The following is a 16061-nucleotide window of genomic DNA, read 5'->3' on the forward strand; positions in this document are numbered from 1 at the left end:
AGGATAAATGGACACAAATCAGATATTAGGAATGGCAATATACAAAAACCTGTAGGTGAACACTTCAATCTCCCTGGACACACAATAGCAGATTTAAAGGTGGCCATCCTGCAGCAAAAACACTTCAGGACCAGACTTCAAAGAGAAACTGCTGAGCTTCAGTTCATCTGCAAATTTGACACCATCAGCTCAGGATTGAACAGACTGTGACTGGCTTGCCAACTACAGAACCAGTTTCTCCTCTCTTGGTGTTCACACCTCAACTGCTAGAACAGGGCCTCATCCTCCCTGATTGAACTAACCTCCTTATCTCTAGCTTGCTTCTTGCCTGCACATTTATATCTGCCTCTGGACATTTCCACTACTTGCATCTGACGAAGTGGGTATTCACCCACGAAAGCTCATGCTCCCAAACGTCTGTTAGTCTATAAGGTGCCACAGGACTCTTTGCCGCTTTGACTATTTCTAGTGTTCTCGGAGCTCTGTTTAGCATCTTAAAGCTGAGCGTGTGCGCAGATAATACTTCTGCAAGAGGGATAGTTTTGTGAACTGCAAAAGCCCAGAGCATGCTCGTGTTTTGGCAGTTGCTTCATTTTTTCAGAGCCGCTTTCCTTAAAGCTGTAGTGGTCTCTGGTAGGAGTAGGTTGTTAAACTGGGCCTCTGGTGCATCGTTTTTATGCTTTTACTTAATGGCCATGACTTTGTTTTAATTACGTAGCTGTTTTCAGTAGGCCACATTTTGGGGTGTTTACTAGCTTGAGTTATTAGAAAGGATGATAAAATACATGTGAACAGGGCGGGCAGGTGGGCAGGCTTTCAAGGGGCAGCCCTCCCTGTTATCTGGGAGGGTGAGAGGGGCTGGGAGCCAGGACTCCTAGGTTCTATCCCTGGCTCTGGGAGGGGACCAGCCAGATGGCCTCATCTCGTCCAGAGCAAGTGGAAAGAGCCATGGGGAGCTGCCACGAGATGATGTCCTGCCTGCAAGAACAAAATAAGTCTGAGCATCACAGACAGATGTTGGGTCCAGCTGTTAGCAGAGGCCAGCTGTTATCCAGTCTGTGCGCTGTTACACCTGGGCAAGTACAGAGTAACTCCACTGGTGCAGCAGCATCGCTCCGGATTCACACCAGGATCACTGAGACCAGAATCCAGCCCTGACTCCACTGATGTCAGTGGGGTCACTCCAGATTCACACCCAGGTTACTGAGATCAGAATCTGGCCCTTTGTTATTCCTCACAAACGGAAAAGTTCTGTGGCACCGTCAGGTCTGCAGGATCTTCTACTAGACAGACTGATTCCTTCCCTGCATTGCAAGTACGGGTCTAACCTTCCCCCTGCCGTTCTGAAATCCAAGGCGCATCAGCTCCAATAAGCAGCGTCAGGTCTGTAATGTAAACGTTTTCAATAGGAAAGTCCTCATGTAACCACAGAACAAATGAGGGCCCTGATTCCCCGCTGTGTTGCTAATTTAACATGGAAGTGACTCTCCGTGTCACCAGGTCTCGTGGGAGATTTTAGCCTTGACGACTGGAGAATGTGATTTTTTTAGACCCATCCCTCCCTGCCTTGCACTGCCTTCCCCGCTCCACAGGGGTTTGGGGGTACAGGTGGGGCAGGGAGCAGCTCCGTGCCTGAGGTGGGGGTGGAAATGGGTGTGGGGCTGAACTGACGTAGGGCAGGGTCAGATGCAAGGGCTGGTGCCAGCAATGAATTGATGTGGCAGCTTAACAAACTCTGCAGTTACCCATAGGCCAATGAACCGGCTGATGGAGCCACTGGCATCTTCCAGCGTAACCGCAGCCCAGCTCCACCCTGCCCATCGCCCCAGGGGGAGGGAACGTGCTGACACTCTACTGACGGGTCTTACATCCCAGCAAGAAAGGAATAAAATAGGAATGGTGGGGGGGAAGAGGGTAAACGGGGTGGGCACACAGAGCCCCTGGCGTGGATGGCAGAGGGGGCATACAGACGCCATACTGAGCGGGGAATGGGGGACTCTGGGATTGGCACACCGAGCCCCTGGCATGGGTACTCCTAGGGGAATCCTGTGCCAAAAAAATAAACATTCTGTGCACAATATTTTACAATTCTGCATATTTTCTCTCTCAGCGTAACACAGTATAACCTGCCCGTTCAAATAACTTTGATCATTCATTACAAACGCACCAGTCAGCAAGTCTGTCTGTAACAATCCAGACAACAACAAAGATTCCCCCCGGAGTAGAGAGTTCAGGAAACCCCTGCGACAACCAGTGCCTGTTTCTCTGTTAGGCTTTTGTTGGGCACCTCAGTCTGGGTGCGTCACACGTGCCAGTTGGGCACATCTGGGGGGAAAACGCTGCCCCTCCGGTCTATTAGTCGACTATCCTTTGTTTGCCTTGACCCTGTAGGGTTGCCATATAGAGGTTCCCAGATAGATGACACTGCTGGGAGGGGGGTAGTTGGGGGGTACAGTTGAGGGATGGTGGAGGGCGGGTTCGTGTACTCGGAAGGGGTGTTTGGGGGCTGCTGGAGGGGACGCAGGGCCCAGGGCTCCAGGGGCAGACACAGCCTGATGCTGGTCAGACCAGGCTTGGACAGAGTTTCCTGTGGTGATTTCAGTGCTGGGCTGTGCAGGGCTGACACCGCACAGGGCTCCATCCCCGCCAGGCCAGGTGCTCCACACACTGCGGGACACGCCGCTCCTTCTTTCAGGGCATGCCAGGAACCACAGCTGCCAGGAAGCCTCCAGCTCTCCCTCCACACCCCGTCCTCCCTGCAGTGTCCTCTGCTTGTGAGCTGGGGAGCTGGGCTCTGTTGGGTCCAGGGGCCCCTAGCGGCGGCCAGCAGCTCTGCAGCACCAATTCTGCCGAGAACAATGAAATTCTGTGCAGAACAATAATTCTGCAAAAAATCTGAATTGCGCAGTGGTGCAGAATCCCCTCCCCTCCCCCCCCCCGGAGTAATCATGAGAGACAATGGTTTGGGGTGGGAGGGAATGTGGGATACACAGATCCCCTGCCACAGCAGGGAAGAGGAGAGATGACAGGTCACACAGAACCTATAGCAAGGTGGATGGGAGACCCTAGTGTGACACTCTGTGCCCCAAAGAGACACTCTGCACCCCATATTCACCATGGGGCCCTGATCCCCGTTGGGGCCCATAGGTGCTCCTGTAATACAAACAATAATAGTGAGGAATTAATGCGCTGGATGCAGTAGGCAGAAAGGGCTGCACTGAGGACTTTTCTGACTGGATCAGCTCTGGGAATATCGTCTGCGTAGCGTCCGGTCTCCTCTCTCTGACAGTAGCCACAGTTAACTGCCTCAGAGGAAGGTGTAAGAACTAGGCAGTAGGAGATGTTGGAAAATCTCCCCGCAGGGAACGTTCTCTCCTGACCTGCGGTAGCTGACAGTTGGTTTTCACTCTGAAGCGGGAAGGTTAGAGCCTCACCAGATCCTGAGGGTTTGTTTCTTAATCCTCACTATCTAATTTGTGGCTGGACTCATTCTCCATTGCAAGTGTCGGAGCCTTCTTTTTAATCTTCCGGAGCGGTTGGGTGCGAGCTTGTCTTGTGGCAGGGAGTTCCACCGGCCAAGTGTGCCTTGTGTGATCAGTCAGTTTGTTGCCTTTCAGTTTCACTGAATGTACGTTTCGTGCATTTACCTTCAAGTACATTGGCCTTCTTTTTTTCCATTTTTTTAAAACGCTAGAGCTTGGTGCTACAGAATCAGTCTTGACATCCCAGGAGTTGTTTTCTTTAGAGACTGATCCACCCCAATTTTATGATCGAACCAGGACAGGTCCTTCTCCTCACCACACGTCATTTACCCTCCTCCTCACACACACACAAACCCCTGTGTCCTGAGTGTAATTGGTGCAGTGACGCTGCCTGAGTCTGCAGAAAGCCTGAGCCCATTGCTCTGAGAAGGGAGACCTACCCTATGCACGTCAATGGGGCGATAACTCCTATGCCCAATGTAGAAATCGTGATATATTTCACTGCCCATTAAAGCCCTGAGAAAAGGGGGCGTCGGACTATGACAATGACCACATCTCATTTTGTCAGGCCAAGTGGTGGCGTCTGGGGGATACCACTGCTTACTGGTCTGATCTCAGAGGGCAGAAGAATTGGTCCAGCCACCAAGCACTGTCTACACAGAGACTTAGGTCAGCGTAACTGCACCGGTGGGGAGTGGATTTTTCTGCTGATGGATGTTTTTAGCCCAGACCAGCCCCGGCTCGGTGGTGCTGGAGTCCCCGAGCTCCCTGCTACTCCCCATTAAGGAGCAGTTTGGGCCGGGACGCGGGAGAAGCTGGACTGCGAAGTGCTCAGAGCTGAGCCTGCTGGGATCCGGAGAGAGCGGGTTAGTCACAGCCCCGCCGGCCCCGATCCCGGTCTGATTTGCCGGGTCAGAATTTCACTAGGCCAGGGGCTTTTTTTTTTTGTTTCTTTATTCAAAAAACAACCCCCCTGCCCTCCTCCCCCTCAGCCTGCCCACAGGGGCAGAGAAAAGCCTGACCACGAACCGCCTGGCTGCGCCCGCTGCCTCCTGCCAGCGATGCTGGAAACCAGAGCCCGGTGCTGAGTGCAGCCAGCAGTGACTGCGCCAGGCGGCTCCTCGGAGGGTCACTCAGGCAGCTCCGGGGGACCTGAGGTTTGTGCAGGGTGGGCGAGATGTCGCCTTGTAAGGGGCTGGGGAAGTGCAGGGACTGGACCCATTGGCTTTCAGATTCTCACCCCCTTCCCCAGCTTAGCCTCCTCCTGCCCCCCGTTTCACTAGCAGGGGCAGGACATCAGAGCTGCTGAGCTCACTGCATCCGCCAGGGCTCCTGGACCCCTCCATGGCCCCACAACCTTCCAGGGAACCCACTCCCCCCTGCCAGGGGCTGTGTGCGCCCATCCATTCGCCTCCAGGCCAGAGACTCTAATGTTCTATGTTCTCCTTAGCGTTTACCTGGCCCTCTGCCTGTGAAAGCCCTGCCCAGATACACTAACCCAGTCAGCGTTAGCGCACACCCAGGGTAGGTGTGTAAGTATTACTACACCACTTACAGATGGGGAAACCGAGGCAGGGAGGTGCAGTGACTTGGTCATGGTCACACAGCGCATCAGTCACACCAGAGCTCACTGCTTCTACTCGAGCCTCCCCTCTTGGGGCCAGGCCTGACGGGGCCTGGGCTTACAGACCTTCTCCCATCTCACTCTGTCGGGATCCGGTCTCTTCCCAGAGGATCAGCTGGGTTAAAGCCGGGTCAGGTTTCCTTCAGCCCAAGCAGGAGAAGCTGCAAAGCACTGAACAGAGAAACGGGCCGGCAGGAGATGAGCTACAGTCAAAGGAGAAGGGAGAGGCCGGCCAGGTAACATTGCTCCGTACTCAGGGTACTCTGGGCACGGCTACACAGGGGTAAAAGCTCCGTCGGCTCGGCTGTGGCTGGCCCAGTCACCTGATTCAGAGCCGCGGCGCTCAGGCTGCCGGGCCAAACACGGTCGTGTAGACGTCCGAGCTCGGGCTGGAGCCCAGCTTCTGGGCCCCTCCCCTTCCCCAAGTTCCCAGAGCTCGGGCGCCAGCCGGAGCGTTTCCACAGCAGTTTTTCAGCCCTGGAGGCTGAGCCCCGTGACCCTGAGTCAGCTGAGGGGCTTTTAGTCCTGTCTGGTCGGACCCTGCCCGGACCTGAGCCCCAAGGCCAGGCTCGGGGGTTTCTGACTCACTCGTGCTCAGCGGGAAATTCTGCAGAACAGCTTCAGAGTTTCAGTGCATCAAATATGAAAGTGTCTCAGCCCAGCAGTTCCCTGGTGAGTTATTTCTCTGAACTCCAACTCGTTTCCCTCGGCCCCCATTCCCATCTTTCGAGGTGTCTGGACTTTTTGAACTGAGGGCACCGAGCTGCATCGTGGGGGAAGAATGGAGGCTTTGGCTGGTGGGGAGGGGGCGGCTGGGGCTTGGCTGGGGCTGCAGGGAGGCAGGTTGGGAGTGGGGGAGAAGCGAGTGAACTGGCTGTTGCTGGTAAAACTCCCAGCTGTCAAAAAAGCTAGTGAGGAAATTATTTTAAAGACTCAACATTTGTTGACACCTGACATGAGAGAAGCTCTATGGGGAAGGAGGGACCTGCCTGTCGTGTCACAGCTACCGAACCGGTGAAAACACCAGGACGGGTCAGAACCTCGGCTGGTGTAAACTGGCATCAGCCCCATGACTCCCATGGGGCAACACCACCCTGCACCAGCTGCAGATCTGGCCCCGTTGAGCCAATGGAGCAACCCCAATGTAGCCCCCCTGGGAAACTGGCCCTGTCCCCGTGGGAAGGGAACTGCTCTCTGCCGCGCTGCGCGGACGCTGCCTGGGCCGCCCGAGGTGCTATGAGCACGTTTGTTATTTGTAAGGGGATGAATTGTTTTCTTAAGAACATAAGAACGGCCGTACCGGGTCAGACCAAAGGTCCATCTAGCCCAGTATCTGTCTGTCGACAGTGGCCAATGCCAGGTGCCCCAGAGGGAGTGAACCTAACAGGTAATGATCAAGTGATCTCTCTCCTGCCATCCATCTCCACCCTCTGACAAACAGAGGCTAGGGACACCATTCCTTACCCATCCTAGCTAATAGCCATTTATGGACTTAACCACCATGAATTTATCCAGTTCTCTTTTAAACCCTGTTATAGTCCTAGCCTTCACAACCTCCTCAGGTAAGGAGTTCCACAAGTTGACTGTTCACTGCATGAAGAAGATTTTCCTTTTATTTGTTTTAAACCTGCTGCCTATTAATTTCATTTGGTGATCCCTAGTTCTTGTATTATGGGAATAAGTAAATAACTTGTCCTTATCCACTTTCTCCACATCACTCATGATTTTATAGACCTCTATCATTTCCCCCCTTAGTCTTCTCTTTTCCAAGCTGAAGAGTCCTAGCCCCTTTAATCTCTCCTCATAATCCTCGTTCCAACCCCCTAATCATTTTAGTTGCCCTTTTCTGAACCTTTTCTAGTGCTAGAATATCTTTTTTGAGGTGAGGAGACCACATCTGTACACAGTATTCGAGATGTGGGCGTACCATCGATTTATATAAGGGCAATAATATATTCTCAGTCTTATTCTTTATCCCCTTTTAAATGATTCCTAACATCCTGTTTGCTTTTTTGACCGCCTCTGCACACTGCGTGGACATCTTCAGAGAACTATCCACGATGACTCCAAGATCTTTTTCCTGACTTGTTGTAACTAAATTAGCCCCCATCATACTGTCTGTATAGTTGGGGTTATTTTTTCCAATGTGCATTACTTTACATTTATCCACATTAAATTTCATTTGCCATTTTGTTGCCCAATCACTTAGTTTTGTGAGATCTTTTTGAAGTTCTTCACAGTTGCTTTGGTCTTAACTATCTTGAGCAGTTTAGTATCATCCACAAACTTTGCCACCTCACTTTTTACCCCTTTCTTCAGATCATTTATGAATATGTTGGTGTCATTAGGCATAACCCTAGGTAACTCGGGAGGGTGGAAGACCACAAGTGTCGATGAAGCCTCCCTGCACTAGGCCTAAATGAACCAAAGCCCTTCCATGTTTGAACTTTAATCGACCTAACAAGCCAGCAACAGAGAATGGAAGGTGTAACAGCCAGTTATCAGTTGCAACACAGCTCAAATCGGTCTCAAGATAACTGCAGAAGGAAAGATCACTAACGAGCTGCAGCTGCCAAGGTTGATGTAACTGCTACAGGGGGAAGGGGGGGAGGAGAAAGGGGGGAATCTGCTTGGGTATAAAAAAAGGGAAACTGCTTGTATCTGGGTGCTTGATTTGAGACGTGTCTGTCTCCTGGCATCGCTTTGAGATCTCAAATAAACTTTGTCTGCTTCTCCACCTTGGTGTGTTCATTGGTGCGAAGCACACCGGGCAACGACCCCCCCACTGTTGCTGTCCTCGGGCACTCTGTGCCGGCAACAGGGGCAAGGAGAAAGCCATAAGCAAACACAAACACTCAGCGACCAGTGGACTGAAACAAAGGAGCTTAGAGCTCAAGCCCAATATACCCCTCCCTTGGCAGAAAGAACAAAACAGATCCAATCCCCTCTATGGCCTCCTGCTAATCCCACGTCATCTCTGGGCAGGGCACATGGTAGCGAGTGGTGGGTCCAGGACGTTCTCCCCTCGGCCGAACGCTGCCCTTTGGGGAGAAACGCTGGATCTCGGCCGCGGGATGGTGACAAGCGGCTGGGACCGGAGCTGCGGAGGGACCAAAGGACCCTGGGTGGCAGGTAAATTGTTGGGGTCACAGGAGCCTTCCCAGCTCTCGATCCGGAGACTGAGGCAAAAGCCCGACCGGACATGGCTGCCCCCGGACGGGCAGCGCTGTGACGACAGGGCACAGGTCCTTATAAGGTGCGAGTGGCGGGAAAGCGCTGAGGGGACGGCAGTTACAAGCCAGTTCCAACCGGTTTGAACCAGCCGTTTGCGCCACAGCTCGGGCGCCTTCATTTTCCCGCCTCTGGGGGAAAAATGGAGATTTGACTCCATTTCAAAAAGTCCCAAAGTCCATATTGATGAGGGGGGAAACCACATGAAAAAACCTGGTCCTAAACATTTAAAATAATTTATTATATAAAATCACCAACATGCTGGGCTCGCCAGGCCGGCCTCCTTTTACTGAGCATGGTGGGCTCCCTTCCGCTGAGGGAGCCCTTGTTTGCGAGGGTGGGTTTTACCTCAAGGACTCCCCATACTGCAGAGGAGAGGCTGGTGCAGGGAGGCTGAGCTCACCAGGCCCATGTTCTCTATGGGGTACCCTGGAGCAAGCGGCCGGCTAGGGACAGTGGGGCACGAAACAGGGGGGTTGGACCCAGGAGTGAGGGGCCGGCTGGGGACAACAGGGCCTGGGCTGGGTAGGGTGATGTGGAAGCCAGTAAATAATTAACAAGGTTTTGAAGAGATCTTAATGAATGTTAGTTAGCATGAGTTAGGTTAACTGTGACCCTGGTGACGTGAGGAAGCAAGATAATGTAAGACAGAGTGAATTGTGTGAAAGTTATTACGACCTTGCAATATGCAGTCTTGCAGTCTTGTTTTTCTAGTGAGATAGCAGAAAAGCTTATGTATAAACAAAATGTATTTGTTGCTTTTTACTGTCTGTATTATTGCTAGAAATTGTCTGAAACAACGGTATAAAGGCTTGATGTAATTGTTTACCAGTTGAGAGACCTGTCCAGGACCCTGTGTCCTATGGCACTCTCTCCCTCCATGGTAATTACTGGAGAAATAATAAAGAATTTGATTTTGCTGCACCCAAACAAAAAGTGAGAACTGAGTTTTTCTTCGACAATTTGGGGGCTCGTCCGGGATGGCAACGCCCACGGACCCACAGACAACTACTACGGATCATTCCCCTTCGAACCCCATGGCGCCACATGAGAGGTATGAGACCTTTTGAAATCTCTATTGGGGTATCGGAGGAGGACTTTCCGTGAGGACGTCTGTCTCTCTGTTGGGCTCACGCCATCTGAACTTATTGACTGTGCAGCAGGATCAGATGCAAAGTGGTATTGGGGAGAGGCCCCAATAAGGTTAGTTTATTGCAGTACTGGGAACTGCTGAGTTGGCCAAGGAAATGCATAAGGTAATGCATAAGGTAATGCATAGGTAAATGCATTAGAATGCACCGGTGCTGAGGGGTTTTTACCGCCTCAAGAGGGGTTGTCATACCGCCTCATGGTATTGGTCCGGACCAGGTAAAGATGCATCATGGTTAAAAAAAAAAAAAAAAGAGATAAAAAGGGTTCAAAAAAAAAAAGAAAAAGGAAGAAAAAGAGGCCTTGGGGTGTGTGTGTGTACACCAGTGTGAGTGGCTGTTACCGGGCTAGCCCGGTAACTAGTGGATCTTTAGGAGATCCGACCCACGGTGGGCTGACTCAGCCTGGCATAGTCTGGCGAGGAAGCTGCCTGGGTCTAGGAGTGTGTGAACCCATCTTCCCTCCCCTTTCCTTGTGAGTTTCTCCTGTGTGAGTGGAAAATGGGTAAGGGACTGTCTAAATATTCCACCTCACCCCCTAAGGGTGCCCCAGCATATTACATGTACGTACATTATGGTCCTAAAACCTGCAGGTATTTAAATGATTGGAATCTGTACACGCGTGAAAATTCATTTAAACAATGCCCATTAGAAGGTACCTTCAATCTAGATAAGATCATATATCTCAGTGGAGCTTTAATCACAAAGAAAAACCTCTGTCACAGTGTGAGCAATTTGTCTAGGAACGGGTTAATTTGATATTCGGCTTAGCCCTGAGATAAAGGAGAAGTTGTTTTGTCTTCAAGGTCATGAATTAGTGCGGACTATGCTAAGTGCAAAGAAAAACTGCTTTCAGCCCCAGCTGCTTGTGGAAAATAGAAACTGAGGCAAACAACAGCAGGAGTTACAGAATTGGAATTATATTTGCAAAGCTTAACTTCCCAGTGAGACATGTGTGAGTATTAAAGTGGTTTAAGGCTTGGGGCATTCATATTTTTCCTGAGTGATGTGGGAGTGTTCCCAATACTCTCCGTTGTTGTTTTATTATTTTTAATGAAGCTTTAAAATTTGATTATATGCTCTGTCAGTTTGATCACCTGACACGAGGGAAAAATTGGTAACAGAAATTTGTCACAGTTTGGTGAGCAATTATGAATGGGGGAACCCTGCAGAATTTACACCATCTATCTGTTTTACCCTTGTTATTTTGTGTTTGCTTTGTTTGGTATTGTTGGTGTTATATGATAAGGATTGCATGATTAAAGGTGGGCTCTAATAGAATAAGGAAACACTATTTGGTTTTGGTGCACTATTTAGCTTTGGCTCTGTTTTGTTTAACTGGTTACTGATGTTTTTCTGCTCTGTTCATTTGGGTGTTAGGTGTGTGAGCGGAACTGAACTTCTCGTTCGTAATTCCTCAGGGTGGAAGCCATGTATGCGATGAAGCTCTGAGGTTGTCCTGAGATTTTTACAGTCCCGCCCCCCCCCGTGGCGGACAATATAATAGAAGTAGAAAAATTTGGCTTAGACTGTAATTTTCTTTGCTTTTTGTGTAATTTTCTTTTCTGTTTAAGTGTCAGCAGACAAATGGGTGGGTCTCTGGGTAGACCCCCAAAGGGGTTTGGATTATGTGTTAAGTGAATGGCCATGTATTTTTGCCCAGGTGGCAAACCTTACTAGGGAGGACTCAGGTAGTCTTGTGAGTAGAAATGTTTTGGGGACAAGACCAGAAGGGTGGGGGCTAGTTGTGAAGCCCACCCTCCTAGCTAAGAACTGGTTGTGGAACAAGCTAGTGTCCATGGACGGGACGATTCAGTGAGGAAAAAAGGATCGGGCCCAAGCGGGAGGGCAACAGACAGAGTGATTGGAAAACAGGTTGGAAACTTTTGAGGGTGTAGTGGAAAGAAGGAGTAAGTGGATATAAGCCTGAGGATTTCAAATACTCAGAAGGATATTTGGAATGGTGATTTGCATTGGTAAAGTGGCTGTTGGAAGGAAAAAGCAATTGATTTTTAAGGGAAAATGAAAAATTGACTCTGTGTTTGCTGGGGGGAACAGCACTTGAACTTTGTGAAAAAGCTAAAGAGAACAGTTTTTTGGTGTCTTTGACATGTTTGTGAATGAATTCAGGCAAAGAAATTATTAGATTGCACTCATTTGGCTATGAACGATTTTGTTAAATCAGTTGAAGAATGTATACAGTGCTATGTAATGAAATTTTATTAGGCCCTACAGGCACTATACGTGGGGATGTTTTCTGTCAGTGTTTAAAAGCAGGAGTTAACAGTAAAAAAAAAAGCAAGCCAGAAATAATTTGTTATTGCAAATTAACTAACTGATAACGTAAAGGCCGCTGAAACCAAGGCTGTCTGAGAAGCACATATGAGAAAATATGGGGTAATTCCTCTGTTTTGCCTAGAATCAACAAGAGTATTTGTATATTTTAAGTATTTAACTGCCCCGAAGGGGTGGACCTCTGTTTTTGTCTTTCAGATAATCAAAGAACATTAATGCCAGCTGCACAGCATTCAACGTACCTTGATTTACTGGCACAGTAAAAAATTATGTTGTGTGTTCTATGTTCTGTCTTGTTGTGTTTTTTTTCCGTGGCCAGAATTGTTGTGTTTAATATTTTCATGAGATGGTCTGATTTGATATCAAGCGGAAATGTTGGATTGAGATGCAGATACTTGTTTTGTTCAATTTAGAATACAAAGTGTTTGGTTACATCAGAAAATGTGATATACTAAAGTCTAATACATTTTCTTAAGTAAGGGAAAGAAACTACATTGGCCAAATCTTTTAATTGAGAATTGTTGTTAAAATTTGCATACTGACAGTCTTTGGAAGCAAGGACATGAAAAGTTAACCCACTCCCCATATTGTACGAGGGATCCTTCTGGCTACCTCAGACTTTTAGCCAGAGGGCTGGGGATGGTGGATAGCTATTGGACTAGAAGTTATATTAAGTGAACTTCTCAAAGTGGGTGTGCTTGTCCTGGCTTGTTCTTCCAAAGTTCTGTAATAAGGTTATTTTAGTGAAAGGGTATATGTGGCATACATTGAATGATAATACTTCTGTACTGTATAACAGTACTGTTTATGTGTTCATGGTATGAAAAAGGTGTATAATTGAAGAGTAAAAGTTTCCTTTGTAGGTTAAATGGAACAAACAACCAGAGAATGGCTAACATGCGCTGGCCCCAGTCAAGGACACCGCTTGGCTGCTTACCAAGGGAAGGGGGGGGGAATGGTTACTGCAGTTACACGAGATTGGTGTGCAGCGGCCAGCCCCCTCTCCTCCTTGGGGACCTTTTGTAAATATTCAGATTGATTTTATTTAAATGTCTACATGTTGTGGTTATGGATATGTATTAGTTTTAGTTGATGTATTTACCACTTGGGTTGAAGCTTTTCCCTGCAGGACAGTAGATGTCTTTGCTTACAGATTTTGTACCACGTTTTGGCATCCCTGTGACTATCAACAGTGGTCGTGGAACTCACTTTACTGGACAGGTTGTAAAGGAGTTATGTGCAACTCACTGCCCTCACCACCCAGAATCTGCTGGGACAGTGGAACGCCAGAACGGGACTTAAAAAAATAAACTGGCCAGGATTTGTGCTGAGACACACTTAAAGTGGCCAGATGCCCTTCCTTTGACACTGATGTGTATGAGAACCATTCCCAATCGAACGACTGGACTCAGCCCTCATGAAATTTGACAGAACACCCAATGCTGACTACCAACTGCACCCCCACTAACCCCAGCTCAGATGGACATTCATTTGCTGGATAACATAATGCTTAAATATTGTCAGGCACTAATGAAATGTGTTAAGTCTTTTTATACACAGATGATGGAAGCACTACCAAAGGATCCTGTGCAACCTTGCCACTCGTTGGAACCAGGAGCCTGGGTCTACATAAAGATCCATCAGCGAAAGACTGCCTTGGCTCCATGCTGGAAAGGCCCTTTCCAAGTCCTGCTGACTACCGACACCGCTGTGAAGTGCCACAGACTGACTGCTTGGACCCAGGATTCTCATTGCAAAAAGACCCCTCCACATCAGAAGAATTTTCCTATTGATGATTAGCCTATTCTTTCTTCTAGTTCTACTGTGCTTCTGGACAGCAGGGAAAAAGCTCCCTTGTCCACTGACAGACCAACTGTGCCTTTAGACTTTTCTAGAAAAAAGCACAGCTATTACAGGGTGATATGTGCTGGAAACCTCTCCCCTGTAGGATGCTAAACCTCGATTGTTTTGGGAAAGAAGATGACACACTCACTCCACTGACATTGCCAAAGTCCAGGAATTCCTGACTGAAAAGGACATTGAGAACTGACCCTGGTGAAGAAACAAAGAATTGTACACTGGCAGGAGGAAATTTGTGGGACCCATGCTTGGGGCTGTGGTATTAATTGGATTTTGGGGTTTATTCTAAAGGCTGTGCCCTGTGTTTTGGATAAATCCTTCAGTATGTATTGCCCTCCCTAATTGGATTTTAACTGACATTGCCCTTATCCAGTTTTCTACATACCCAGATTGCTCACAAGGGGCTGCCATTAGATTAGCACAACAAAAGGCATGGGTTATTTCCTCTGGACAAAAAGGGAATTGACCAGATCCCTGTGGGCTGGAGCCAATAGTGTAGTAGCCATTTGGACTACTCTTCCAGGCCAAGAACATGATAAGAAATTGGGGCAACTAGAAAAGGCCACTAGTCTTATTTTTGAAGCTCAGCTATCTTCAGTACAGGCTGGAGTTGGTGAGTTACATGTCATTTCCACCCTTAGTTCTATGACCCAGAAGTTACTGACAGAGATGGTATTGAATATCACTGAGGCTGGGAAGGCATTGCAGTGGGATCTGGACTAGACTTGGCCCACTGCCCTTCCAGACACGTCAGGAGTACCATCTGATCTGTGGTCATGAAGACATACTTGGACACTTTCTGGATGGAAGTGTGGACATTCACAGTGCTCCTTCCAAGCATATGGACCGGTTAGGGTGGGTGTGGGCTCCCACATACCGAATCCTGTTGGGTCCATGGGGAGGACTGTAGGGACTGTAGTCCTGTGGGACTGTAATTGTTTACCGAGACATCTGGGGAAATTAGACCACCTGGTATCTCCAACTGATTTCTAGACAGTACCCCTAGAATGACACCTGACATTTTGGATAAGAATAGAGAATCAATGGACATTTTGGCCGTTAGAACCACCACAGCTCAGTGTATCTATAAACTGAAGCTAGGGGAAGTTGTCACTGTTTATGACAATATTTGTTGAGAGGGTGGAGGTCAAGGAACTACCCTGACGGGACACCCATTTTTTTTCAACCTAATGATAGCTGTGTGTGCGTTAATGCCACCACTTTACAAGATATACATATTGATCTTACCACTGCTGCAGGCAATTATATCATTTACTGGCCTGCAGATAGAATGCAGATAGAATATTGCAAGTAGCTCTTAGATTTTAGGTATATTTTGATTGGACTAGAATCGTGCCTGATTAGTTTCAAAATTTGCTTTCATTGTTACCAAAGGTTCAAAGAATCTCTGAATTGCAAGGGCAAATTCCCATGCTTTAGAATATATATCAAGCTGGAAGGCATGCCTTTCATACAGCTTATAGAGTGTTTACTTTATGTACTAGGTATGATGTTTTGTGCTTTGTGTTCACGATTGTACAACAGCCCCATTATATTATTCCTATAGGATTGTTATTATTTGTAGTGTTGTTAGTTAATTTAGGATTATATTATTGTTGTTGTTGTTGTACATAACGTAAGAATAGCAATACCTTTCATGTTCATGCTAATTATGCATTGTCATTACGTCCCCTGACGGTTGACATGTTTGCTGTAGAATCTGAAGTCCATGGTTTCATGCGAATTGAGATTTAAAATTGTTTGTTGTACTAGAAGTACAAAAGGGGGGAGTGTGGAAGCCAGTAAATAATTAACAAGGTTTTGAAGAGATCTTAATGAATGTTAGTTAGCATGAGTTAGGTTAACTGTGACCCTGGTGACGTGAGGAAGCAAGATAATGTAAGACAGAGTGAATTGTGTGAAAGTTATTACGACCTTGCAATATGCAGTCTTGCAGTCTTGTTTTTCTAGTGAGATAGCAGAAAAGCTTATGTATAAACAAAATGTATTTGTTGCTTTTTACTGTCTGTATTATTGCTAGAAATTGTCTGAAACAATGGTATAAAGGCTTGATGTAATTGTTTACCAGTTGAGAGACCTGTCCAGGACCCTGTGTCCTATGGCACTCTCTCCCTCCATGGTAATTACTGGAGAAATAATAAAGAATTTGATTTTGCTGCACCCAAACAAAAAGTGAGAACTGAGTTTTTCTTCGACAGTGACAATATGTCCCGTTTTGGCCAGGACAGGGCCCTTTTCCAGCTCTGTCCCGGCCGTCCCTCCTTCTTCGCCAAACTGGGCATTTGTCCCGGCTGCCAGGCAGAGCAGAGCGAGGCGGCCGCAGCCTGGAGTCAGCTGAAGGCAGCGATGCCCCTGCCCGCCAGCAGGAAAGTGGGGAAATTTGCTGCAGGCGGGAGGTGC

The sequence above is a fragment of the Mauremys mutica genome, chromosome 12 (genome assembly GCF_020497125.1).
Source record: "Mauremys mutica isolate MM-2020 ecotype Southern chromosome 12, ASM2049712v1, whole genome shotgun sequence".
In the NCBI taxonomy this organism is placed as follows: Eukaryota; Metazoa; Chordata; order Testudines; family Geoemydidae; genus Mauremys; species Mauremys mutica.